At 38.8% G+C, this 15,119-nt stretch overlaps 1 protein-coding gene across 1 annotated transcript in view; it reads left to right on the forward strand.

Moving 5' to 3' along the window:
• Positions 1–15,119, forward strand: part of COL24A1 (collagen type XXIV alpha 1 chain) — a 368,161-nt gene that overhangs the window by 11,757 nt on the left and 341,285 nt on the right. The gene's annotated exons all lie outside the window — the stretch shown is intronic.

A 15,119-nucleotide genomic window follows, 5' to 3' on the forward strand; every position in this document is an offset into this window, starting at 1 on the left:
GGGGGTGGCAAACTGTGACTGAATTACCTTTGCACTTCTTGAAACAACACAAGCATATGCTAAATGTTCCATCTAGATTTACATCATTAAGAAACAAAATTTTACATACTAGTGGACTTGGGATTTCATTTAATTCAAATGGAGAGGTTTGGAAAATAGGTCAAGGTTTTGTTTTTGTTTGGTAGCTAGTTGCTCTGGTAGTATGGTGATAGAGTTTCTGGTATCTATGTATACCCTAATTTATTCATTTATTAAATAGCATTTAAATAATATTTTCTGTTTACCACATAGTATCCTGATTGGCAGTGATTGAAATGTGAATAAAATAATGCCTCTGGCTCCAAAGTGAAAAAAAAAAAAGTGCCATTGTCAAAGGGTAAAAAAAGTGCTCACTTGATAGAACCAATTTTTCAATGAGCAAGGAGTCACTTGTCAATTTGGTCAATTTATTGAATAATATTAGAAAGTAAAATAGCTGTAGGTAGAAAGAGAGCACAAAGGGGTAGTACTCTGATTGATTGACCAAACTGATAAGTGGACATAGGTAAGTATTCTGTCAAGTAACACAAATATGAATTAAAATGTATCACAAAAGGCGTTTTCTAGTTGTCTTTTATGGGAAGATCATTAAATCAGGTCACATGTAACTTCATGAAGTGCTATTCTTGACCAAGTCATTTGTTACTTTAGTTTGCTGTAAGTAGGGAAAGTTTGAAGGCAGGAGGAGAAGGGGATCACAGAGGATGAGGTGGTTGGATGGCATTACCAACTTGATGGACATGAGTTTGAGCAAGCTCTGAGAGTTGGTGATGGACAGGGAAGCCTGATGTGCTGCAGTCCATGGGGTCACAAAGAGTTGGACACAACTAAGCAACTGAACTGAACTGCAGAGAGAAACTATCTTTCAATTTCTTGTTTTTATTATGTCAGTTTCTGAGACCTTGTCAAGTACCAGTCACTGTGCTAGCAGGATATGTGTTTTCTTCGTCACCACTTCATTGCAGGGTTTTTATAATTACACCCGTGAATTGCTGAGTCCAAGGTTAAGAAGAATGAATAACTGCCCCTAGGGTTGCAGGCTAATAATAAATGGGAGAACCAAGATTTGAACTCAGGTACTTCGACTGCAGAGTCTACAGATTCTTTAAAATTAAGCCTCTTGGACAACAGAGAAGATAAGAAAAGGAGAGTTGTCATTAATCATATCTATTTCATATGTTGTCCTTGCTGGAATTTTACATATGCTATTCTAATCCTCATAATGAACCTGTAGGGTGGTTATCATAGATGAAGAAACAGGCTCAAGGAAGGTGCTGGCCCAGGCTTATAAAGCTAAAACTTGAATTTGGGTCTGTCAAATCTACACCATTCCCGCCCCCTGCCCCAAATAAAAACCAAAACCAAACAACAAAAAAAAACCTCTTCTGTTATAAATCCCGTTGCTTTACAATTGCCATCTGTTAGTGTTATGAGTTTAATAATTTATAAAATGTGTCATTATAAAAATATTGAAAACCTAGACAAAGAAGGAAAACTGAATATTTATGAATAAATTTTTAAAAATTCAGAACCTGTGAAGGGAGTAAATGAAAGAAATTTCTTTCTTTTAACCTTCATGTTTCATTTATAGAATACAAAATGTGCTGTTTTATTTCAGGGTGAACAGCTTTTCAGATTTTACATATCCATACCATTTTATTTTGAGTTCTCAACAGAAAGAAAAATATTTTAAAAACTTCTTTGATTTTATAAAATTGAATGCTTTTGAGCACAAAAATAAAGTGAAAATTGTGGTATGTTATCAGAAACTTAGAAGTACTGTTTTCCTAAAATTGTTGTTGAAATAGCATGATACAATGTCTAATCAGGAGGCTAGAAAAATATTTTCAGAGAAATTGTGATTTGATAATGATTACAGATATCATTTGTAACCTTAATACTGCTGAATATGTCTCCTTGAGTTAGAGATGATCCCAAATTAGAGTTTTCAGAAACAAAATTTGTCAGTGCTTACAATAGTTTCCAAAACTTAAAGTATCAAAGTATTAGTACAAGTATACAGTTTAAAAATCAAGTTGAGCTGCAAAACATGTAACAGAAAATAATATTCCCTGACCTTATCTAGTCCTGCAATCCTTTGCCCAAACTCTCTTAGCACTTTCTTTTGGTTTTACTATCCATAGTTCTTAATAATATGCTTGTGTATTATATTGACTTCCTTTTTTTGATGATGAGTATTTAACATTTTTATGTTAAATATCCTATGCGTATCCTATGACCCCCTTCATTGAGTTAGACAAGGTTGTGGCCGATGTGATCAGATTGGTTAGTTTTCTGTGATTGTGGTTTTCATTCTGTCTCCCCTCTGATGGAGAAGGATAATAGGCTTATGGAAGCTTCCTGATGGGAGAGACTGACTGAAGGGGAAACTAGGTCTTGTTCTGATGGGTGGGGCCATGCTCAGTAACTCTTTAATCCAATTTTCTATTGATGGGCAGGGCTGTGTTCCCTCCCTGTTATTTGACCTGAGGCCAAACTATGGTGAGGTAATGGAGATAATGACAATCTCCTTCAAAAGATCCCATGTATGCACTGATGCACTCAGTGCCCTAACCCTGCAGCAGGCCACCACTGACCCACGCCTCTGCCGGAGACTCCTGGACACTCACAGGCAAGTCTGGGTCAGTCTGTTCTGGGGTCACTGCTCCTTTCTCCTGGGTCCTGGTGCACACAAGGTTTTGTTTGTGCCCTCCAAGAGTCTGTTTCCCCAGTCCTGTGTAAGTTCTGGTGGCTCGATGGTGGGGTTAATGGCGACCTTCTTCCAGGAGGGCTGATGCCATACCCAGGTCTGCTGCACCCAGAACCCCTGCCCCTGCAGCAGTCCACCGTACCTCGACAGGAGACCCTCAAACACAGTTCTGTCTCAGTCTCTGTGGGGTCTCTGGGTCTTGGTGTGCACAACGTTTGTTTGAGCCCTCAGAGTGTCTCTGGCAGGTATGGGGTTTGATTCTAAACATGATTTCACCCATCCTACCATCTTGATGGGGCTTCTCCTTTGCCCGTGGATGTGGGTTATCTCCTCAGAGCTGCTCCAGTGCCACACAGATGCCGCTCTAGCACCTACCATCTTGCTGGGGTTTCTCTGACCTTGGACGTGGGGTATCTCCTCAAAGTCATTCCAGGGCCACGCTCCACTATATAGCTACTAGCAGGCTGCTAATTAGAGAAAGGGGATGTCTCAAAACTCAGACTGGTACCAGGCCCCTCACCCACAACATGCATTTTGAGATACCATTGGCACAAGGTGAGTTGTCCTGGGAGTACGTCAAGGTTGTATATTGTCACCCTGCTTACTTAACTTACATGCACAGTACATCATGAGAAATGCTGGATTGGATAAAGCACAGGGTGGAATCAAAATTGCCGGGAGAAATATCAATAACCTCAGATATGCAGATGATACCACACTTATGGCAGAAAGCAAAGAACTAAAGAGCCTCTTGATGCAAGTGAAAGAGGAGAGTGGAAAAGTTGGCTTAAAACTCAACATTGAGAAAACAAAGATCATGCAATCCAGCCCCATCACTTCATGGCAAATAGATGGGGAAATAGTGGCTGACTTTATTTTGGGGGGCTCCAAAATCACTGCAGATAGTGACTGAAGCCATGAAATTAAAAGATGCTTGCTTCTTGGAAGAAAAGTTATGACCAAACTAGACAGCCTATTAAAAAGCAGAGACATTACTTTGCCAACAAAGGTCTGTCTAGTTAAAGCTATAGTTTTTCCAATAGTCATATATGGATGTGAGAGTTGGACTATAAAGAAAGCTGAGCACTGAAGAGTTAATGCTTTTGAATTGTGGTGTTGGAGAAGACTCTTGAGAGTCCCTTGGACTACAAGGAGATCAAACCAGTCCATCCTAAAGGAAATCAGTCCTGAATATTCATTGGAAGGACTGATGCTGACTCTGAAACTCCAATACCTTGGCCACCTGAAGGTGACTCATTGGAAAAGTCCCTGATGCTGGAAAAGATTGAAGGCAGGAGGAGAAGGGGATGACAGGATGAGATGTTTGGATGGCATCACTGGCTCAATGGACATGAGTTTGAGTAAGCTCCTGGAGTTGGTGATGGACAGGGAAGCCTGGCGTGCTGCAGTCCATGGGGTCGCAAAGAGTGGGACACAACTGAGCAACTGAACTGAACTGATGCCCCTCTTCTTCTTCTATCCTCTCGATTATCTCCTTTCCTCTTTTTTTTTTTTTGTTTGCTTTGTGTGATATGGCACTGTCACTAATTCTTAGATATCCCAAAAGAATTTTAAAACTTCTTTGAAAAATATTTTTTAAAAAATGCACCAAATACTCTAATCATTTGATTTTTTTTTCCACCCTTGGAGATATTTCTTCTGGAAACTAAGATTCTGTTGGAATGGATTGAGAGCTGTCTAATTGTTTGTAGAATTGATATCTCTCAACTGTGTTAGATCCAGTGTCTTGGAACTCATTTTCCTTTTTCATTGTCCATTACCTAATTTGAGTGGAGCATATCATCTGGTAGCATCCTGAGAATGTGTACTTAGAGGGTATACCCCTTGTAACATGGCATTTCTGAGATATATATATATATATATTTTTTTTTTTATTTCACTCATTTTCTTGAGGGGAGTTTGGGTGGGTATAGAATTTTAGGCTGTAAATTGTTGTCTCTCAGAATTTTAAATCTATTTTTGCATCTGTTGTCTTACGGCTTGCAGTTAAGAAATCTGATGTTTTACTAATTCTTGATTCTTTATATATTACCTTTTAATTTTCCACTTTAAACCTTAGGATCATGTTTCTCCTCAATATTTTGCAATTTTGCAATAATGTGTTTTGGTACAGGTCTTTTTTCACTATATTCTGATGGGTAGTCATTAGGCCTTTTCAATGTAATAGAAACATCTTTCATTTTCTAGAAATTTTTCTATCTTAGTTTTGTCTCTCTGACGTATTTATTTCTTCTTTCTGCAAGTTCTGTTGGTCAGATATTGATCTCCTGGATTGAGTACCTTATTTTTATTTATTTATTTGGCTCTGATTTTCCATTTTTGTTTTCTTTCCACTTTATATCAGATTTTCATTAGTCATTATTCTCAAATATTTAAATTTTTTTACTAATGCTGTATTTAAATTTTTAAGAGATTTCTCACTCTGATTGTGCCTTAAATTTTGTTCTTATTTCTTTGATGCAATATCTACTCAGCCTTCCAAAGATAAAAATACTTTTTTTGAAGTTTTGTTCTGCTCCCTGTATTATCTTTGTTTCCCACAAGTTTTGGTTTTCTTTAATCTGTCTTTTATGTTGGAAAAGTTCTTAAGTCTCTAGTACTTGCATTTTCATTTAAAAGCAAGGCAATAAAAATATGCTTGGAAACTCATTTTTCATGGGTGGGCTTTTTAACTGGTATATTCTACCTATAGCGTGAAAAATTAGGAGCTTTGCTGGCCATCTTGTTGTTGGACTGCAAATGTCTAAGGCTATCCAGTTTGTTCACAGAAGAATCCTCCAATTTCTTACTTGTAGAATGTAATTCTGGTTGCCACTGTTATTGGAGTTAAATGATATAAAGAGGTCCTTATGAGGGGAAAAGGGGGTGGTCTCACCATTTAGTATGTAAATTTTTACTGAATTCACTTGTTCTCATTATGGCACTTCTCTTTCATCTTCCGCTAGGATTTACTGTTTCTCCAGTACATAAGTAAGCTTTAATCTTCAATTTTACTCTCAAAGTTTCTTATACAAACTCTCAAGCCCTCCCCCTCCCACATATGATGCCTTATGCTTCTCTCTTGAATTCAGTGATTTGGTGCATTCAGTTCTTGAGCTTTGTCAGGACTTTGCCTTGTGAACGGGCCTGCCTATCATTAGTACTTGCTTCTGCAAGCCCTTAGTGTTCAGTTTTCTCAGCTCTGCTAATTCCTTCCTGTGTTTTTCATCTTTCAAAAATTTGTTGATGTCTCTTATCTGCTGTTGTCTCTTCTACCCTTTCATTTTGCCTATATGGTTTTAAACCACATTTTCTTATTCTCATTTTAGTGAAATTTTAAGACTGAGCAGAGATAAACACCTGTTATTTTCCAGGTTTTGTTATTCATTTAAATTTTAGCACTGCTAAGAAGACGATTATTATATTAATAAACATAAATCATTTGTTTTATAACCACAGTTTTGATATAACCAAATGAAAAAATGATTCTATTATACCTCAAAAAAATTATTTAAGGTTGAGTCTTCTGAGAATTTGGCAGATAATGACCCCTTTTCTTACATAATACAGTCTACTTTTCTTATGCTGTTGGTGGGTTGGTGGCCAGGGAGATAAGCATAGTTGTAACACCTCTACATAGTACCTTACACCATATGACATGTAAGCTAATTGTCAATATACACAGCATTCTCAAATTCATGACCTCTTGGTGTGCACACCACATCTGTAGAAATCTGTGTAAAATACTTGTCTCCAAAAGATATTTTCTGTGGAAGATTTAACCCAAAATGTGTGTGTAGGAAGCAGCTCATTCTAGTTGCAGTAACTCCAAGCATTTTCTGTGAAAACCCCAAGCATTTTCTGTGAAAACCCTGACACGTAACCAAAAATTTTTCATGTAAGTTAAAGCTTCATTGCTCATTTTATAAATTGCTGTTGCTGCTGTTTAGTAGCTAAGTCATGTCTGACTCTTTGCAACCCCAAGGACTGTAACCCACCAGGCTCCTCTGTCCATGGAATTCTCCAGGCAGGAGTACTGGAGTGGGCTGCCATTTCCTTCTCCAGGGGATCTTCCTGACGCAGGGATTGAACCCAGGTCTCCCGCATTGCAGGCAGATTCTGTACCACTGGTTCACCAGGGAAGCTTGATTTTATAAATAAGTTGCTTTTATTTCTTTACCCAAAATAGGTGTATTTATATTAAGAATACTTCATAAAGTCACATTTCCTTTTCGAACATACCCAGTGATTGTGGTACAGGTGTTCTGCAACCAGCAGCCTGGGTTTGTGCCCAGGTTCTAGTGCCTTTCAGCTATGTGACCTGGAGCAAGTTTCTTATATACTTTGAGCCTCGATTTTAGGACTTCAAAATGAAGATGGTAATAATTCTTACTGCATAAGAAGAAGGTCATTGTGTGGATAAAATGAGATAACGCATGTAAAGTGCTTAGTGCATAGCTGTTATATATATGATGAGTATACGATAAATTCAGTAGGAAAAAAAATACTCTGAACAACTTCCTTTTTCCATATACCAGTAGTATGAAAAAATTAAAATAGTTGGTTTTAAACAACTCCTTTAGTTCCTTAACTCAGTGAGCTGGAATCCAGGAAGCCTATTGTGAAAGTTAAGTTTTATTTGGGGCAAGATGAAGACTGTAGTCTGGGAGAGACAGCATTTTAGACAGCTCTGAAGAGCTGCTGCAAAAAAAGGTGGGAGGAAGTTCAGTTCAGTTCAGTTGCTCAGTCATGTCTGACTCTTTGAGACCCCATGGACTGCAGCACGCCAAGCCTCCCTGTCCAACACCAACTCCCGGAGCCCACCCAAACTCATGTCCACTGAGTCGGTGATGCCATCCAACCATCTCATCCTCTGTCGTCCCCTTCTCCTCCTGACCTCAATCTTTCCCAGCATCAGGGTCTTTTCAAATGAGTCAGCTCTTTGCATCAGGTGGCCAAAATATTGGAGGTCCAGAGTCACCCTCAGTCCTTCCAATGAACTCCCAGGACCAATCTCCTTGCAGTCCAAGGGACTCTCAAGAGTCTTCTCCAACACCACAGTTCAAAAGCATCAATTCTTCGGTGCTCAGCTTTCTTCACAGTCCAACTCTCACATCCATACATGATATATACATAATTTTGATGAAGGGGAAATACATGCAGTCAAGCATATATATTTTTGCAGAAGGCTTCTGCTAATTACGAACAGTTGTTACCATGAAGGACTTAGACATGAGGAGATACAAGAATTAGGCTCATAAAATCGGCTTCTGAAAATATCTAGCTATCTGATGACTTGTTCTGCCAGTTTTTCTCAGAGCACAAAATGGCTCATTTTTGCTCTCCACCCTGAATTCCTTTCAGAGGGTGTTGGAGACCAGCAACTATAGCAGAACATGGTTAAATCCTTGTAGAGGTAGATGGCAAATGCCCATGGAAAGTGTCAATTTGTAGTTGCACTGTCTTTGAGTCTTAATTCTGGCAAGATGGTTTGGCTGAGATTACAGAACAGTAGAAAGTGGGTAGTGGGTACTTATCTAGTTAATCTAGTCAATTTGGGTAATTTGGCAAGGAAAAGTATATTAAGGCCTGTATGATCTTTCTGATTTACAATGCTGATTTTATTTTAGACAATTATTTTATTTTTTCATTCCTACAGATTGAAAAAATATAGCTTTGGGGACTTAATTGACCAAGATATATGAAAATTTTAAACAGTGAGAACTTGTCAAAATTAAGTGCTTTCCTGGTGACCCAATCGGTAAACAATCTGCCTGCAATGTGGGAGGCAGGGGTTGAATCACTGGGTTAGAAAGATCCCTTGGAAAAGGAAATGGCAAATCTGCTGCAACATTCTTGCCTGGAAAATTCCATGGATAGAGGAGCCTGGCGGGCTACAGTCCATGGGGTCATGAAGAGTCGGACACAACTGAGCAACTAACACAAATGTTATTTTATATTAAGTTATTTAATAATGAGCTAATACTGTAATTTATTAAACTCCATTAAATGAAATTACTCATAACTTTTTATCTGAAAATTGATAACTTTCTTTTAAATCTTTTGAGTTACCAGCTTCTAAAAGGTGAATTTTTACATTTTGGAAGATAAACGTAATACTATTCTTGTTCCTCCAATTTGTGATAGAATATTGTTGAATGTTGACAGGTAAAATGGATCTTTGGCTCTTGTATACTTGAGATGTAAGAGCTGTGGATTCAGCCCCTGGGTTGGGAAGATCCCCTGGAGGAGGGCACGGCAACCCACTCCAGTATTCTTGCCTGGAGAATCCCATGGACAGCGGAGCCTGGTGGGCTATGGTCCATAGGGTCAGAAAGAGTTAGAGGCAACCGAAGTGACTTAGCACAGCACAGCATTTATAGAAGCAAGTGTAGCCATTGACTCTACTTGTCTGTTGGTTTCGGCATTATTTTCTACACCATAGAGTCTACATATAGCCACTGGAGTGAGTGAGATGCTTGGGTATGAGTCTTAGTTTTAGCATCTACAGAGATGCCAATTCTCCTTTTTCTCTCCCTCCCCCCAACTTCCTGTCTGTCTTTTTTCATCTCTCCCTCATCTTCCCTCTGCCAATAATTCTTTTCTCCTAACTAGTGAATGTATCAGTTCACTTCAGTTCAGTCGCTCAGTTGTTTCCGACTCTTTGTGATCCCATGAACTGCAGCACGCCAGGCCTCCCTGTCCATCACCAACTCCCGGGGTCCACCCAAACCCATGTCCATTGAGTTGGTGATGCCATCCAACCATCTCATCCTCTGTCATCCCCTTTTCATCCTGCCCTCAATCTTTCCCAGCATCAGGGTCTTTTCAACTGAGTCAGCTCTTCGCATCAAGTAGCTGAAGTATTGGAGTTTCAGCTTCAACATCAGTCCTTCCAATGAACACCCAGGACTGATCTCCTTTAGGATGGACTGGTTGGATCTCCTTGCAGTCCAAGGGACTCTCAAGAGTCTTTTCTAACACCACAGTTGAAAAGCATCAATTCTTTGGCGCTCAGCTTTCTTTATAGTCCAACTCTGCTTTATTGACAATGCCAAAGCCTTTGACTGTGTGGATCACAATAAACTGTGGAAAATTCTGAAAGAGATGGGAATACCAGACCACCTGACCTGCCTTTTGAGAAACCTGTATGCAGGTCAGGAAGCAACAGTTAGAAATGGACATGGAACAGCAGACTGGTTCCAAATAGGAAAAGGAGTATGTCAAGGCTGTATATTGTCACCTTGCTGATTTAACTTACATGCAGAGTACATCATAAGAAATGCTGGGCTGGAGGAAGCACAAGCTGGAATCAAGATTGCCGGGAGAAATATCAATAACATCAGATATGCAGATGACACCACCCTTATGGCAGAAAGTGAAGAAGAACTAAAGAGCCTCTTAATGAAAGTGAAAGAGGAGAGTTTATCTTTCAGTGTCCTATCTTTTTGCCTTTTCATACTGTTCATGGGGTTTTCAAGGCAAGAATACTAAAGTGGTTTGCCATTCCCTTCTCTAGTGGACCACATTTTGTCAGAATTCTCCACCGTGAGAAAGGATCTGTTTGTCATTATGCATATTTGTGCTCATACATACACATATGAGTTGTGTCTCACTCTTTGCGACCCAATGGACTGTAATCCTCCAGGCTCCTCTGTCCATGGAGTTTTCCAGGCAAGAATACTGCAGTTGGTTGCCATTTCCTACTACAGAGGATCTTCCTGACCTAGAGATCAAACCACATCTTTTGTGTCTACTGTGTTGGCAGGTGGGTTCTTTGCCACTAGCGCTACTTGGGGAGCCCCCTATTTGTCATTAGTTTGTAACAAAACAACAACAAACCAAAAATTGCACTGAAGCCTGAAGAGGAGGTATCACCTGACGTGTCTTGTCAAATGAGTAAATTTGGCATGAAGGGACACTCTTATCAGGACTCTGAAATAATGAGCTTTTGTAAGCTTTGATATAGCAAGAAATTAAAGGAAAGTTAAATGTCAGGAGTAGAAAATGAGAATGAGAAGATAAATCATTGAGAAAAAGTGCATAAATTAGTATAAATTAGGGGGCAATTGCGAAGACCACACTTCCTTTGACACCAACAGCAAATTTGAGGATATCCCAAAGACCACTTTCAGGCTCAGCAATGCTCTAGAAGGACTCACAGAACTCAGAAAATCTGTTACACTCTAAGGTATAGTAGATGTCAGCAAAAGGATACAGATTAAGTCAATCTAGAAAAGATACTCAGGGATAAGAATCTAGGAAAGTTCCATATGTGGTGTGTCCAGTTATCCATTCCTAGTGGAATCATAGTAGTGCCAACCTCCGCAGCAATAATATGTAATAATATGCACAGAATATTGCCAAATGGTAAAGCTTATTAGGAAGGTTTGAGATGTGAGATTAGAAATGTAGGCAAGAGGTTACATTATTAAGGGCCTGAGGGCTGAACTAAGATGAATGAGTTTTGTACTGAAAGCTACAAGGACTGCTGATGTATTATAGGAAGGAGTGTCATGAACTAATCTTCGTTCTGTACTTTACCAAGCTTTCTGTGGCAGCAGTGTGGATGAGGGATGGGACAAGTATGTCATACAAGACCAGCTGAGCCATAAGAGAAGTCTAGGAATACTGGAGTAGGTAGCCTATTCCTTTTCCAGGGGATCATCCCAACCCAGGAATCTGGGCTCTCCTGCATTACAGTCAGATTCTTTACCAACTGAGCTATGAGGGAAGCCCTAGAAATCTGTTAGGAGGCTAATATTAAAATCTGGCTAAGTAAAGAGAACTCAGCTAAGGGTTGTGTTGGACATGGTAATTGAATACAAAATGGGTGGGAAGGGAAGTATCAAAGATAATTACCAGGTTTCTGGGATAGATAATTGGGTTGATTAATTCATTCAAGCAGTACTGTAGATCTATTTTGTTTTTAGTCATTGTCCTAAATGTTGGAATATTATGATAAAACAATATGAAGTTCTTCTCTTACGTACTTACAGTTCAACCAAAGAGCCAAGTCATAGGCAAGTTTATATACACATATATTTCCTCCTAAATTTTCAGTATTACAAAGAAATAATAAAACTCAGTGAGACAGTAGAGTTAGAGAGTGACTGGGGCAAGGAGGATGACTATTTTATAGTTTATGTAATGTGGCTAAGAAAAGCCTTTCTGAACAGGTCGTATTTGAGCCTTGATCAGAATGAATTAAGGCTTTAGAGCATTCTAGGAAAAGAGAAAAATGAATGCAAATACTGAAAGTTAAAAATGAGTTTAGGGGCTTTAAGCAATAAGAAAAGACCAGCATGGCTGGAGCAGAGGTGGGATGAAATGAAAGGATAGATGAGATAGGCAGGAAGGGAGCTGTTTACATAGGTTTCATGCCTCATGTCAAAGTTTGGATTGCATTTTTAGTATGATGGGAGGCCATTGAAGAATTTTGCTCAGGAGAATACCATGATATAATTTGCACTTTAAAAACATTACTCAGACTGATGGTGTGGTGTGGTAGTGAGGATCTTCACTGAGAAAGACACTAATGTAAGAGGAACAGATGTGGGGTAAAATGTATTAAGTTAGAAGTGCTCGTGGGATAGCTAATCTCTACTGGATAAATTGAATGGGTAATTAGTTATTCAAACCTCAGAAGATAATTTTGTGAGTCAGCATATGTGGTTACTGAAACCATGGTTTAGATGAAGTCATTATGTTTGATGTTTACAGTAAAAAGAGCAAAGCGTTGTCTTGGCAACACATAATGTATTTTCTATTTAAGAAGCAAATCAGTGGAGATACAATCAGTTCTGCCATTGAGCCACCACATACGCATTCCTGAAAGTTGTCATGCTAAAAGATTGGCTCCAGGGGACTGCTTGCATTCAATTTCTGCCTCTGAACTTCCTAGTTGGATGACCTTGGGAAAATTATTTAAATTCTCTGTGACTTGTTTTTATAGCTCTCAGATGGATTAACAATAGCACATACTTCATTATGTTACAGGAATTACCTGGCTTAATATAGTAAAATTCTTAACATAGTTCTTGGTACATAGAAACAATTTAATTAATGCTGCTATTCTTAGTCTTTAAAAAATGTACACCATCTAATGAAGTGCCTGATTGATAATAAGTATTCTTTAAGTGGTAACTAGTTTCCTAAGTGACACAAACTCGATTGATTTCCTGGTTAGAGTTACTCATGAAACAAGTAACTTATAGACAACTGAGATTTTTCTTGCTCTATTCATCAGTACCAATTATCTAAATTTAAAATTGCAATTTGGTGGTATCTAGGGCTAGGCTTAAATTAATGTAAAAAGTCTGTCCTATGATAGAAATCTTTTTCTTTTTCCTCCTGTTCTCTCCACCCCTCTTGTCTGTGACTTTTTATCCTTAACAATTCTCTGCAAGCGTGCCTCATTTTATTACACTTGGCTTTATCACATTTCTCAGATATTGTGTATTTTACAAGGTGGACATTTGTGGCAACCTTATTTTAATCATGTCTGTCCAGTGCTGTTTTTCCAGCAGCATTTGTTCACTTTATGCCTCTGTGTCCCATTTGGGTAATTCTCGCATATTTCAAACTTTTTCATTTTTATATTTTTTATCAGTGTTTCTGGTACTATTGCAAAAAGATTCTAACTCGCTGAAGGCTCAGATGGTGGTTAGCACTTTTAGCAATAAAGTAGTTTTTAATTAAAGTATGTACATTATTTTTTAGACATAATGCTGTTGCATACTAAATAGACTACAGTATAGTATAAACATAAATTATTATGCACTGGGAAACCAAGCAATTTGTGTAACTCACTTTATTCCAATATTGACTTTATTGTGGTAGTTTGTAACAGAGCCTGCAATATCTGAGATATTTCTATATGCTCTCTTCAGACATCTACTCAAAACATTTGCTAAACTTTCACGGTGAGATGAGAACGGTTAAAACTAGAATAATAATTAGAGTTTACATCATATACCAACTCTGGTGGCTACCTGGAGACTGTTCTCCACTCTTGAGTTTTCTGTTGGGGGAAATAATCCTGCCATGATTAGTGTGGCTTTCCAAGGGCAATGAGGTGGTGTGGAGAACACAGTGGCTAGAAGGCACTGTGGAAGGTAGACGTTGAAGATGGTAGACTTTGAAGTCAGTCTGATTGTGCTCAAATTCATTTCTACCTTTTATCAACTGTGTGTCCTTGACCAAGTTACTTAATCTCTCTGGACCTTATATTCTTCATCTATGAGATGAGTATTGACTTTAGTATAAACTTAAAACTATAAGATACTTTCTTTTTTCTGTTTCTGGATATCATACAAATGAAAGTTAATTGAAATAGTCAATGAACCTGAAAACTGCATTTCCAATAAAATTAGGTACTGACATAATCTTCAAACTCCCCAGTTCTGCTGAGAAAAGCCAATGCTCTGTGGAGTAAAATCAATAGAAAGATTTCAGAAAGTAACAGCAAAAGCCAACTTCCAGAAAATGAGGATCACACCTTGAAGTACTTAACCTTTGAAAAGTGAAAGTGTTAGTTGCTCAGTCATGTCCAACTCTTTGCAACCCTGTGGACTGTAGCCCGCCAGACTCCTCTGTCCATGGAGTTCTCCAGGCAAGAATTCTGGAGTGGGTAGCCATTCTTTTCTCCAGGGGATCTTCCTAACCCAGGCATCAAACCTGGGTCTCCTGCATTGCAGGCAGATTCTGTACCTTCTGAGCCGCCAAGGAAGCCCCGTTGTATCTAAAGTGCCACAGGATCTGGGGAGAACCAAAGCTGCCCAGAGGGAAGTACATGAAAGCACAGGTAATAGCTAAATGGCTCAGTGGGGACAGATCTCAAAAAAAATGTAAAAACTCTACTTCCTGAGGTGAAGGATTCATTCTGAAGTGTATGCCAGTGTGAGTGACTACAGGGAAGGAGAGAGGAGTTGTGCGCAGGGCTGGGTGTAGTCCTCCTGGACTAGCTTTGGTTCAGAGAAGGTGGGGCGGTATCAAGGAGCCATTTGAGAAGGAAATTCCAGTAATGCTGAAACAAAACCTCTGCTTTTGAGATTTGGCAGGAATGGCTCTCCACTTTCTCCCAGCATCCTTCTAAAAATTGCTTGGATGTGAAACCATAAGAAACGAAAATAGAAAAACACAACAAGCTAAAATGTAGGGGAAAACAGCAAAAATGAGAATGTACATACAGAAAAACAATCCCTTCTATGGGAGGAAGATCATAAAGTAGAAATAGAAGCGCTCAGGAAAAGGAAGAGACTAAGATATTAAAAGGATATGAACTGTGAGCTTGTAGAACTCAAAAGAAGTAGTAAGGGAAAAAACCCTTTACAAATCAAAATGAAATTGGAACATGAAGAGATTAGAC

The sequence above is a fragment of the Dama dama genome, chromosome 20, assembly GCF_033118175.1.
Source record: "Dama dama isolate Ldn47 chromosome 20, ASM3311817v1, whole genome shotgun sequence".
Taxonomy (NCBI): domain Eukaryota; kingdom Metazoa; phylum Chordata; class Mammalia; order Artiodactyla; family Cervidae; genus Dama; species Dama dama.